The sequence below is a fragment of the Elephas maximus genome, chromosome 18, assembly GCF_024166365.1.
Source record: "Elephas maximus indicus isolate mEleMax1 chromosome 18, mEleMax1 primary haplotype, whole genome shotgun sequence".
NCBI classification, from domain to species: domain Eukaryota; kingdom Metazoa; phylum Chordata; class Mammalia; order Proboscidea; family Elephantidae; genus Elephas; species Elephas maximus.
Genome location: NC_064836.1, coordinates 28,513,717 through 28,520,198, shown reverse-complemented (window position 1 = coordinate 28,520,198; position 6,482 = coordinate 28,513,717). Strand labels below are relative to the sequence as shown.

General features: G+C 48.6%; 1 non-coding gene across 1 annotated transcript; it reads left to right on the top strand.

Moving 5' to 3' along the window:
* The first annotated feature begins 5,968 nt into the window (after window positions 1-5,968).
* TRNAG-CCC (transfer RNA glycine (anticodon CCC)) lies at window positions 5,969-6,039 on the top strand. The gene has a single exon. It is a non-coding gene; the product is annotated as a tRNA-Gly (tRNA).
* Window positions 6,040-6,482: the final 443 nt, after the last annotated feature.

Genomic DNA, 6,482 nt, shown 5'->3' with positions numbered 1-6,482 from the left:
TATGCTTAACCAACCACACTCTGCCCACAACCTTGGGTGTCTTAAGATAAACATTTTCAACATGGCAGAGTGAGGTTAGGGGTCTGTGGACCTGGAACAAAGGTAGGGTCACTTGTAAATGCTGAGATAGAAACAGGTGATTGTTGAACCGAGATATCATCGTTCTTGTTGTTGTATCATGGTTGCTCATGAGTTGGCTCCAACTTGTGGTGACCCCACGTGCAACAGAATGAAACGTTGCCTGGTCCTGTGCCAGCTTGATGCTCACTGATATGCTCCAGTCCATTGTTGCAGCCATTGTGTATTTTGAGTGTTTTTTTTTTTATAACCTAGAGGCTCATCTTCCAGCACCGTATCAGACAACATTCTGTTGTGATCTGTAGGATTCTCAGTGGCTGATTTTCAGAAGTAGATCACCAGGCCTGTCTTACTAGTCGATTTTAGTCTGGGAGCTCTGCTGAAACCTGTCCACCATGGGTGACTCTGCTGGTGTTTGAAATACTGGTGGCAGAGCTTCCAGCATCACAACAACATGCAGGCCACCACACTACACCCTGAATGCAGGTCCAAGCCCACATCCTTGTTTTCAGCCACATTTTTATGGCTCTGAAACTTGCACTGGGTGACAGTTCGCCAGAGAATGAGTCAGATGGGGCCCATACTTGCCAGGTAAACAAACACCTGTGTACAGACAAGCTTTTCTGAAATACTTTGTAAACAGGAAAGGGATTTTTTGTATTCAAAAGGAACCTGAAGCCCTCGGAGTCAAACAACTTGCCCAAGGGCAAGCAGCTAACAGCTGACAGAGACCAGGCCAAATAGGCCCTGGGTCTCTGGATTCTCACAGCAAAGCGAGCACCCTGATGAAGAGCATCAGGTGGATCAGTGTCCCCCATGACGTCTGGGTTGGCTGATGAAAACAAGAGCCAAGGTGCAGATATGAGTAGAGGGTCCTCATCCTTCCAAGATGGGTTCTAGTGATCGGGGTCTTTTCTGGAGCTCCTTCTGAAGCCTGGGGCTTGTAGGGAAACACCCACAGAGGGAGTAAATGAAAGAGTGTGTGAATACTGAACCAAGGAGCCCTGGTGGTGTGGTGGTTAAGTGCTTGGCTGCTAACCAAAAGTTCAGTGGTCCAAACACATCAGCTGCTCCACGGGAGAAAGATGTGGCAGTCTGCTCCAATAAAGATTTACAGCCTTGGAAGCCCTATGAGGTAGTTCTACTCTGACCTATAGGGTTGTTATGAGTTGGGATTGACTCGACAACAGCGGGTTTGGTTTGGTTTCCATTAAACGGACCAATCATATCCCACATGTAATGGCATAAAGCCAACGTGGCAGGACTAGCCAGAGACTTAAAAATGTGTTTATGATTTAATTCTGCGTTGTTGTTGCTAGCTGCCGTCGAGTTGGCCCCCAACTCACCTACAGTGGGACCGATCCTGTGTCACCCTCCTGATTGGTTGCAGATTGGACCATTGGGATCTACCAGGTTTTCACTGGCTGATTTTTAGAAGTAGGTCACCAGGCTTCCTAGTCCCTCTTAGTCTGGATGTTCCACTGAAACCTGTTCTGCATCATAGCCCACTGCCATCAAATCAATCCCGACCCATAGTGACCCTGTAGGGTTTCCGAGGCTATAAATCTCTACAAAAGCAGACTGCCACATCTTTCTCCCGAGGAGGGGCCGGTGGTCTCGAACCACTGACCTTTCAGTTAGCAGTTGATTGTTTTGACCACTGTACCTCCAGGGCTCCTTGTTCAGCATCATAGCATCATGCAAGCCTTCACTGACAGACAAGCAGTAGGTGCACATGAGGTGCATTGGCTGGGAATCGAACCCGGGTCTCCCGCATAGAAGTAGAAAATTCTACCACGGAGCCACTACTGTCCTCCAATTCTGTATTACTCAACCCTAAAGAGAAATGACTTTCTGATACCTGTGACAAAATGAATGAACCTTGAAAACATCATGCTGAGTGAAATAAGTCAGCCACAGAAGGAGAAATATTGTACAATCCCACTAAGCAAATATACAGAGACCAAGGTTTATTATTAGTCGCCAAGGGCAGGTAGGAGGGGGAGTCATTGGTTAAGGGGGCACTGAACTTCTACTGGAGCCTTGGTGGCGCAGTGGTTAAGAGCTTGGCTGCTAGTCAAAAGGTTGGCCGTTCAAATCCACCAGCCACTCCTTGGAAACTCTATGGGGCAGTTTTACTCTGTTCTAGAGGGGCAAAAAAAAAAAAAAAAATTTTTTTTTTTTTATAGGGGCACTATGAGTCGGAATCCACTCAATGGCAGCGGGTTTGGTTTATGCTTCGGGACTTCTGTTAAAGGCAATGAAAAAATTCGGAAAGGCATAGTGGTGATGGCTGCACAACACAACGAACGTAATTACTGTCGCCGAATTGTACACGTGAAAATAACCTTGAAATGGGAAATGTTTTGTTACATATATTTTCACTGTAATAAAAAAAATGTGAAAAAGAAAAAAATAATTAATTTTGAATCCACGAATGTTTAATCAAAACAGTTTTATACTGCCTCCCCCCAGACAAGGGGGAGAGAAGGGCAACGAGCAATCAGTGCTGGCAAAGAAGGTGCAAGGGGGGACCAAGAAAACTCAGGATAAGCCTTTCCTGGGGTCTCTGGGGGAAGCCCTGGTGGCGTAGTGGTTAAGTGCTACTACGGCTGCTAACCCAAAGGTCAGCAGTTCGAATCCACCAGGCTCTCCTTGGAAACTCTATGGGGGCAATTCTACTGTGTCCTATAGGGTCGCTATGAGTCAGAATTGACCCAAAGGCAACAGGCTGGGGTCTCTGGGATCCCGAGAAGGCACTTCTGCCTGTAACAATGGTCACCAACTATGGCAAGAAACTGGTGGTCTCTGGCCAGCACAGAAATGGGGGTGGTGTGAGCTTCTGCAGAGACACAGCAATGCTGCAGTGGGGATTCAGAGGGGCAGGGAACCCCCAACATCCCTTCCTTCCTCACCACAGCCTCCTGTCCCACGTAGCTATCTGTTTGGGGCAGGCTTTCTACACATGTCAGGGCCTGGGTAGAGGGCAAAGGGGCATGAAGGGTGTTAAGAATTGAATTGTGTCCCCCAAAAATGTGTGCCGACTTGGCTGGGTCGTGATTTCCAGTGTTGTGTGGTTATCCTCCATTTTGTGATTGATGTAATTTTCCTATGCTTTGTAAATCCTAACCTCTCCCTGTGGTTAGGGAGGCAAGATTAGGTTATGTTAAAGAGGATTAGGGTGGGATGCAACACCCTTACTCAGGTCACAGCCCTGATCCAACGTGAAGGGAGTTTCCCTGGGGTATGGCCTGTACTACTTTTTACCTTACAAGAGATAAAGGGAGGGAGAAGTAAGCAGACAGATAGGGACCTCCTACCACCGAGAAAGAAGAACCAGGAGGGGAGTGTGTCCCTTGGACCTGGGGCCCCTGTGCTGAGAAGCATCTAGACCAGGTGAAGACAGACGACAAAGACCTTCCTCCAGAGCCAACATAGAAAGATTCCCCTGGAGCTGGCACCCTGAATTCGGACTTCTAGCCTCCTAAACTGTGAGAAAATAAACTTCTGTGTGTTAAAGCCATTCACCTGGGGTGCTTCTGTTACAGCAGGCCCAGATGACCGGGACAGGTGCTCTTCGTTTCCTTGTGCTTCCATAACAGAAATACCACAAGGAGGTGACTTAAAGAACAGAAATTAATTTTCCCACAGTTTCTGGAGAAAACCAGGGCCTAGGCCATGTTGATTCCTTCTTTGTTGGCAGCCCTGGGCATTCCTTGGCTCCTTGGTGATCCTCACACGGTACCTGTCTTCTCCTGTGTGTGTGTGTGTGTGTGTGGTGTGTATGTCTAGCCTGCTCTTTTTATAACTCAGCAGTGATTAGATTTAGAACTCACCTGCTTGGGTTGATCTAATTAGCACCACAAAGAAAATACTATTTCTAAACAGGATCACATCCAGAGGTATAGGGGTGAGGATTCCAACACAGATTTAGGAGGACACAATTGAGTCCATGACAAGGGGGCCACAGGTGTGAGTGAGAAACTGCCTGGCTCTGTCCTCCCTGGGGCCTTGCTGCCTCCCAGGCTGAAGGGCACAGTCTGCCTCAGGTAAAGAGGCCCCTCCTGCCTGCCTTGCCCCAAATGTGACAAGAGAAGTGGGGCGGGACAGCTCCTCCTTGTTTTGGCGGCTGACCAGTGCCTGTGGTCAGGAGCCATGGAGACCAGGGCCTCAGGCTACAAAGTCACACAACAGCCATCTGGCCCGGGGACCAGAAGAACCAGCTATTCTCATACACCAGCACCTCTCAGAGCTGGCCCAGACCACCCGGGGCTCCTGCATGTTTCCAAGTGGATACGTGCTGACACGGAGCTAGACAAACTGTCCCCTACCTTAAACATTTACTTTTTGTGATTCACGGAATAACGGCCGGGTTTATAAAAAGTTACTCCATGGTGCATTTTAGCGTGGCCTGGTGTTGGGCCAACTGTCAGCTGGCCTCTTGCAGCTGGCTGTCAACCACAGCCTTGTTGGGGAACAGCATTGGAAGTCTAGGGGTGAGGTCCAGAGGAAGCAAGGCCCAGGCCATGGCTCTCCTGGCCTTCTCAGTATTGAATCTGATGTGTTTCATCCACAAATGCTAAGTTCAAGTTCCCCAGAAACTTTGGGGTGGGTGGGCAGGTAAGTAACTGAAGCCAGAACAACTCCAGTTCTCTAGAATGTCCAGCGACTATCAAAAATTGCCCCTTGTTGCTTTGCCACTAAATCTGATGAAGCTTGGCGTTGGGTATAAGCACCCCCATCACTCTGGTCTGCCCTGGAGGTCCCTCGTTCCCAAGAGGAGACTGAACTGCCTCCCCTCCCCAAGATTGTGGTCTGTGCACTTGCCCTGAGGAGCCCCTGAAGGCTCCCCTCCTTCCTACCCACCCCCATCTGGAAATTGCCAGACCCTTGTGGACTTTGCTTTTTATTCATTCACAAAGAATGTAAGATTCCGGGTTCTTTTTTTTTTTTGAGACGTGAATAGGGCTCCCGCGTCACCCTACCGGGGCGGCTGTTCCACGCCAACTCGTAATTGCCCAGCTTCTCCTGTCTTTTTTCCTTCCACCAGAACCAACTTAAGCTGATTACCACCATCTCAAACAACCTCGGCTGGCTCTAGATATGGCCATTTAATATGGCCACGACAAGCAGCCAACTGCTGTTTTCAAAAGACGGTCTGACAGAGTCTATTCACTTTCAAAGTAGCTCTCTGCGGCTGGAATAATTATCTTTCATTTCCCTCATTCTGACGCCACTCAGTGATTTGTTGACATCTGAAGAGTTACGTGCCATCTTACAAGAGGCAGCTGGACTTTCCGCCCTCAGAGATATACAGACAAAAAGGATTCCCATACAGCGTCTGAAATAACTCTGTGCTCTGCAAACGGCTGTCCAAATCTCCATGTTAATAGGGGCATTTTATCTTTAAATATAACCTCAAAAAAAGAAAGGGGGTTTGTTTAACTCATTCGCTTCCAGCTCAAGAGAAAACTGCACCTTTCCCTCAAAACCCTGTCGCCTCACATGTCCCATAAAAACAAAACCCACAGATACCCTGAGTTTTTGAGCACCTCATGTTTGCTGCAGCCTTCTGCTGAGGGAGAACAGCAGGAGAAGCCCAAGTGTATGGCAAGAGGCCTCGATGGTTCATCTGCTGCTCACGGGTTTGAAGTGAGCATCACTGGAATAATGACGGTTAATAGTTTGCACTTCTGTAGCCCTTGCTTGAGGGTGTCTCCAAGTGCCACCCCGAGAAGCTGCCCCTCTGGCTGCTGCGGGAGAGCCCCCCTGGAAAGATGAGCCTCCCCACACTGCCCAGCTCACCACACGGGGCACATGTCTCTAAACCTGGGCTCAGTGGGGCCGGGGGAGTTTTTAACAGAGTATATGTATGATATATACCAACTCAGCTTTGGTGGTTCAGTGGTCAAACTCTTGCCTCCCATGCAGGAGACCTGGGTTCGATTCCCAGCCAATGCACCCCATGCGCAGACACCACCTGTCTGCCATTGCAGGCTTCTGTGTTGTTATGATGCTGAGCGGGCTTAAGTGGAGCTTCCAGACTAAGACGGACTAGGAAGAAAGACCTGGCAATCTACTTCACAAAATCAGCCAACGAAAACCCTGTGGATCACAACAGAATATTGTCTGATTCCCAGCCGATCATGAAGATCGCGCAGAAATGGGCAGCGTTTCGTTCTGCTGTGCACTGAGTCACCATGAGTCAGAGGGTGATCCAACAGCCAACAACAACATATACTAGCCAGTTACAAGCATCGGCTCATCACCAGCAGGATATATAGGCATTGCTAATATCCTGGGATTCTTCACCCTCTTTCTCTCTCTTTTGTTTTCTTTCTCTCTCCTCTCTCCCACTTTGAGAATCTTAGACATCAATGTCAGTAATCTAACAAGCCACGTAA